Raw genomic sequence first — 6,920 nt, 5'->3', positions numbered from 1 at the left:
CCACACTCTAAAAGAAAATCATCATATAGAAGTTGGGTTTTTCTTCTTGCTGATATAGCTGGAAGAAAGAGTTTTGGTCTGTTGTTGAAGTTCTCTTGCTAGTATTACCCCAAAACTGCACTTTTATATTACTATAATTATTCAAGTACTTTCCTTCATTTTTCTACAGGTCCAGACTGAGAAAATGACACCTAATTACAGCCTTTGCAATATTGTATACACAAACCCAGCTTGTTTCCCTGTCTGCATTCTCATGTTATACCTCTTCAGTCTTTTAAAAGAAAAGTATTTAAATTCTATGTTTTGCTTTTGGCTGTGAATCATGAAAACCACTGACTTGCAAAATACATTTATTTTTACAACTCAAAGATCATAAAACACAAGTTCAGGAAAATCCTAACACTTATGACAAAAGAAAAGAATGTGCCATGTTTCTCCCTCTCCCCCCATCTAAGATGGCAAAGAAAAACTGTCTCCCTGCTGTGCTCTGTGGCATATCTATTTAATTAAGATAACTGTAGAACCTTATTCTATTTCATTTTAATTTTCCTAGGGAGTTATTACTTTCAAAGAGTCATTTTGGTGTTAAGTTTTATTTAGATGAATTGAGCCACACAGATAGACTACAACATCTCCTGAGACAGCAATATGACATGCGAAAAAAGAAGAGATCCGATCCAGTTCTGGACAAACTCAAAGAAAGCCTTGAAACAGTTACTAATTGATGATTTGGTTCCAGAATAGGACAGCCTGCCAGTACATGCAAAAGACTTATTTTCGTTAAGTAATCAGTATATTCCTCTGGTAGGTTTACAAGATGAGATGGCACCTGAAGGCTGGAAAGATAACACGGGCAGACAGTCTAACCAACTTCCTTCACAAAAATCTTCCTTGTTAAATCAACATACAGTGGTACCTCTACTTACGAACTTAATCCGTTCCGTGACTCTGATTGCAAGTCGAGTTGGTCGCAAGTCAAGGTAAATTTTCCCATAAGGTTCAATGTAATTACCGTTAATCCGTTCTGGCGTCCACGGACCATGCGTTCATTACATTAGAGCAGGGGGTTTTAAGCTGGGGCCCATGGGTTCTTAATCCCCTGAAATATATCCGCCTGCACGCCACGCGTCGGGTGGAAAAGCGTCCGCGTGCTGCGCGGCGGGGCAGCAAAACGCCCACGCGCCGCACGTCGGGCAGAAAAGCGCCTGCGCACCACGTGGCGGGGCAGCAAAACGCCCGGCGCCGTGCGTCAGGGGCGGAAAAGCACCCGCATGCCGCGCATCAGGGGCGCGGTGAGGCGGCAAAACGCCCGCGCACTGCGCGGCGGGGCAGAAAAACGCCTGCAGACCACGTGTCAGGGGCAAAAAAATGGCCGCAGACCACGTGTCAGGATGGAAAAATGGCTGCGGACCACGTGTCAGGGTGGAAAAATGGCCGTACCTCGAGGCAGAGTTCGCACATCGAGGTAAATTTTTGGGGCCGGAGCTGGTCGTATCTCGAAAATTTCGTAAGTAGGGGCGTTCGTAAGTAGAGGTACCACTGTACTAAGGGATTGAGAAATAACAGCCTGCTCTCCTTCCTGACAGAAAGCTTAGCCCTGCCAGACTTAATAGCGGGGCAGTGCCTAATAATAGACATTGTATCCTTGATATATTCAAACTTGTATATAATGAATAACTAAATTATCTATTATATAACCATAATCAATTTAATAAATGATATATTTATAATTAATGATAAATATAATGATATAATTAATGATAAAATGACATTAATCACCTACCATTACTGGGTCTTTTCACATCTGTAGGAATTGAGCAGAGCTGCCAACAGTGTTTTAACAAATTACCCTCCAATGGTAGGTATCTTAGACAGGTATTGTTCTGTCTACAACTCAGTTTTTCAACATCCCATGAACGATCCATCTGAAGCAGCCACTACTTGCTGCGAATAACCATCTTGAAATAATCTCATTTTTTCAAAGTCTATAGCTCTGCTCAAAAGTATATTCAGCCTACTCCAGCCTCGTCGTCATACCAATCCACTAAGAGATCAAAACCTTGGCGTGATAAGGAATGTGTTTTAGCTAATGTCCAGGTAGAACAGTACAAGCATATAGATTGACTCAAACAGCTACAGTAATGGTTTCAAATCCTATGACTTTTTTTACTCACAAAAGGAGAGATAAGAAACTATTAAAGGAGAAAAGGTGCAGGTTTGTATTTGAGTCCTTGGCCAAATCTCCAGCTACTGCAAACCCTGATAATACTGTAATAGTTTAGTTTCTCTTGACACATGGGGCAGGCATTTCTGAGGTCTATTAACATTTTCTCAGGACAGTATATTTTATATCCAGTTATTAGATGACCCCCTTCCAGAGTGGTCACCAGTAACTCCTGAGATTCAGAAGTTGATTGTCCAACTTAAAAGGAATAAAGTTCCTGGCAAATATTTAATTCCACCCAAATTTTTAAAGTAAATCCTACTTAGTGGGTATTGGTGTAAGCCCCTCTTTTTACTGCTGTAAACAATTCTATATGTATACCAAAAAAATGGCTTAATTCCTCTATACTTCCAATGTAAAAGGAGATGGGTGTGACCCCATCAAATATCACCCAATCAGTCTTATTTTAGTAGTTAGTAGCAAGTATACTTTATTGATTGATTAGTCATTTGACCACATCAAAATGTAGGCATCAGCCAGAATAAGATACAATAAAACAGAGTGAAATACAGTAAAATAGGATACAGTAAAATGTATTTTAAAAAAGTACAGTAAAATAGGATAAAATAGACTACAGTGAGATAAAATAGATAGATGTAGCAAGGTAAGACAGAGTAAGGATAAAAAGTAGGATAAAATAGTATAAGATAAAATAGAGTGCAGAGATATATAATAAAATGAATATTAAAATTAGAAGACAGCATGTGTTTAGGTGAACACTTTTGCATGCAACCCTGATGTGTTCTATAAAAGATGTTCTCTGTTGGACAGCCCTAACTATACATTTGGCAGTTCTAGTGGCTACATATTTGTTTGTGCCCTGAAGGAAGTAAGATAATCTTTCGTTAAGAGTCCCAATATATAGTTCTGTCAAGAAATGTCTATAAGTACTGAGCCCTTATTGAGGCATATAATTGACAGTGGCTGGTGTGGGTCTTCCGGGCTGTGTGGCCGTGGTCTTGAAGTTTTGTTTCCTAACGTTTCACCAGCACCTATGACCAGCATCTTCAGAGAGCAGGAGCACAGACAGGAGCAGTTCTCTCTGTGCCCAGGGTGAAGTGACCCTTCTGTGGGTATTTGTTAGGAAACAAAACTTCAAGACCACGGCCACACAGCCCGGAAGACCCACACCAGCCATCGTATACTGGCCGTGAAAGCCTTCGACAATACATATAATTGACAGTTGAACAGGACATGTACAATGTCTTCTATTTCTGATGCTCCACAAATACATATTCTCTCAGGATATGGCACTTGGTGGAATCATCCATATTTGACCATAGAATCTAACTGCTCGAATCTTGCTCTGGTAAGAGCTGTCCTATGGTATTAGGTCAAACCCATTGTCAGATATTTTTCTCTTTGGAAGGACATTTTATTTTGGCCAGGAATTTCAATGACCTGACTTTTGCAGATGACTCAATATCAGTTTGGGCATTAACATCCAGAACTCTTTGTTTGAATATTGCTTTGGCCTGATCGGCTGAGAATAGATATTGTGTTGAGAAGCCGAGATGGGAGATGATTTGGAGAAGTTGATTGATCCATGTGGTGGGTTGAAGTGTGGCCATCTGTTCTTCAAGGCACATTTTTGGTAGTCTGTCAGGTTCCATTGAGAGGATCCTCCACCTCTGTGATTACTGTTAGACTATAAATGGAATGGATGCCAGTTTCAGCTCTTACTGATGCTGTAGGTATATTCCTGTCAGTCCCTAAAATAGTTCTTAGAAAGCATGCTTGATCTTGTTCCAGTAAGGAGGCCTTTGATAGTCCCAACAAATCTGCACCATATGTTAACATTGGTACAATTTTCGCCTTGTAGACCTTTAGAATGGGGAGCAGAGAACTGGGTGGCTTAACTAAGTAATTTAGTTGGCTTTTTGGAGCTTGTTGTTGCCTTTATAGAACTTTGGAGTGGTTAACCCAAGACCCTGTAAAAACCACCCCTAAATATGAGAAGTCTATTTGTTTTATAGGCTCTCCATCTAAGTGCCAATTGTATTTGGGCTGTCTTTTTCCAAAAACCACCACTTTGGATTTAGACTTGTTAATATTCAGAAAGCTGGAAGCGCAGTAGGCACCAGATTTCCCCATCAATCTTCTCAGGCCTACTTGACAGTCTGCCATCAAAACCATATCATCTGCATATAAAAGGATGTTGATGTGTCTGTTCAGGATCTTTGGCATGTGAATATCCGTAGAACGGAGAAATCCTGGAATGTCATTCACATAAAGATTAAACAACATTGGGACCAGAATGCATCCTTGCCTTACACCTTTGTATATGGTTATGCTCTGTGTAAGAGAGCCATTGACTCCAGTATGGTCTTTCAGGCATGTATTTGTATAGAGGGCCTTTACCAGGTATAAAAGTCTAGGTTCCATATTTAGCTTAGCAAGCTTCTTCCATTAGATGTCTCTGTTTATGGAGTCAAATGTTGCACTAAGATCTATGAGAGATGTAAACAAATGTGTACCATCTATTGTATATTTGGTGATAAGATGGTATAATACAAAACAATTGGCTATTGTGGAGTACCCAAGTCTGAACCCAGCCTGTTCTTCCACTAATATATTGTTCTCAATTGCCCAATCCTCTATTTTTTTCAGAGATTTCTGCACACATCTTAGCTGCTACATCAATAAAGCTTATGGATCTGTAATTTTTTGGGTCTTATCTCCTTTTTTATGTATGGGAACAATGATGGGGAGTTCCCAACCTACTGGAATATGGCCAGTGTTGTCTATATATGTAAACAGCCCTGTCAGCAGTGCAGCCCACCAGTCAATGTGTGACCTGAAAAGCTCTGGGGGTAGGAAGTCTTCACCAGGTGACTTATTGGGTTGCAGTGACTGAATAATGTATTTAATGTCTGTAACTGACACTGGTGGCCAAGGAGGGAGATTATCAAGGGTCAAAAACTCAGTAGTCATCATTTCTGGATGTTTTTGTTTGGAATTGGCAAATAAGTTAGCATAAACGTTCCCCCAAACTGTAGCTGGAATGGGGATATCAGGTAGAAGTTTACTCTCCTTCAGCATGCCAGATACCATATTCCAAAATATAACTGATTGGACCCTTTTGCTGACTTTTCTAGCTCAGACCAAACTGTAGCGGTGTGTTGGACCTTCTTGGTAGCTATTCGTTTCTTGTAATTACGTCTAAGCTTTAACATCTTGGCATGATTGTTTGGTGTGAGGTTTCTTTAGACTAAACATATAGCTGCTTTTAGGATCTTTCTTAAGCAAGAGCAGTCGCAGTCAAACCAATTAGATCTTGTGTGCTGTTGGTTCCTAGCTGGCAATTTTTCTATTAAAAAGTTTCTTAACATACAACACACATTGGAATACCCAGTAAATGTTTCATTTGGGTCTTGAGTAGATATAACAACTTTTTTCACCTAGGACTGGGCCCTCTCAGAGTTCATAAAACTGGCAATTGCCTTGGTGTCCACCTTAGACCATTTGAGCCTCCTAGCTTGCCTCACTTCAAGGTTAGCAAGTAGCCTCTTGTCGTGTGCTACGGGTTGTCTTAAATCAGAACTGCCATAACTGCAATCAGTTGATGGTTTCTGTCTTCCCTCATGTAAACTTGTATACCTGACAAAGTCGATTTTGTCTGTTGAGACACATATGTAATCCAGGACACTGCTTGCATTCCCAGCATGGAAGGTGAAGAGATATATAAAGCAACTGTCCTTGTCTCCTAGGATATGGAGATTGCATGTATAGATTAAGGAGATCAATTTAGAGCCTGCCATGTTCCTTTTAGAGTCTCTGGAGTACCAGGGTGGGCCATTTGATAGATAGTCCTTAGGTATGATGCCCAGCTGGGCATAATCATACAAGGAAGCCCCCACTCTAGTGCTGAAGTCTCCCAGTAAAATCACAATGGCTTTAGGATGTTTTATGTTTATCTCTAAGACTGTTTTTTCTAATTGCACCCAGATGTCAGGGGAAAAGCCAGGAGAGGAATATGGGGGTAGATATACATTTAACAGCACTACTTCAAATGATTTGTATTTAAATTGAATAACAGAGATAGGAGGGGTCATCTCTGAGGACCAGTCCTGCCCTTACCAGCCCAACTGTGCCTTGGCAAGTACACATAATCCCCCTGAGGCCCAGCCTTTTCTCTTGAATGTACGCACTGGTGCAGACCATGATCTAAAACCTGGTATGTGAGCATCTTCATCATCAGTGGTTAACCATGTCTCTTGGAGTGCTATGATGTCAAACTTGGAGAGAAACTCCATCAGATTTCTATCTGACATTCTATTCTTCCATCCAGCTATATTCCATGTCAGAAGCCGAATGGAACTTCCTGTTTGATGTCAGAAGGGTAGCTGGCAGTAAGTTGGAGTCTGTGGTTGGATGATGTGGCTCATGCAGTCATTCTACAGGTGAAATGAGGTCCAATATTCCTTCAGTATCTAGGAAGACACACTGGTTGAAATTTGGCCTACCTTTGCTGTTCTCTTGCTGCTATGTGGAATCAGATAAGTTTTGTAATGATTTGCACATAGAATAATGAACATTTGCAAATTATTGTACCATATCTATATCAATGACCAAAGGGGTTGTCTCAGCCCTGGGTGATGGTCTTCCTCCTGCCTCATGGGCTACCTTTGTCATGATTTCCTGTGCTTCCTGAAGCAGAGATTTGCCTGGAGAGATGGAGGGTGTGCCAGTTATT

Source organism: Python bivittatus, unplaced genomic scaffold, assembly GCF_059951505.1.
Source record: "Python bivittatus isolate LINGU-HERP-01145 unplaced genomic scaffold, Pbiv_v1 ctg000850_np1212, whole genome shotgun sequence".
Classification (NCBI taxonomy): Eukaryota; Metazoa; Chordata; class Lepidosauria; order Squamata; family Pythonidae; genus Python; species Python bivittatus.
The sequence above is the reverse complement of the archived record's forward strand: the minus strand, read 5'-3'. Positions refer to the sequence as shown.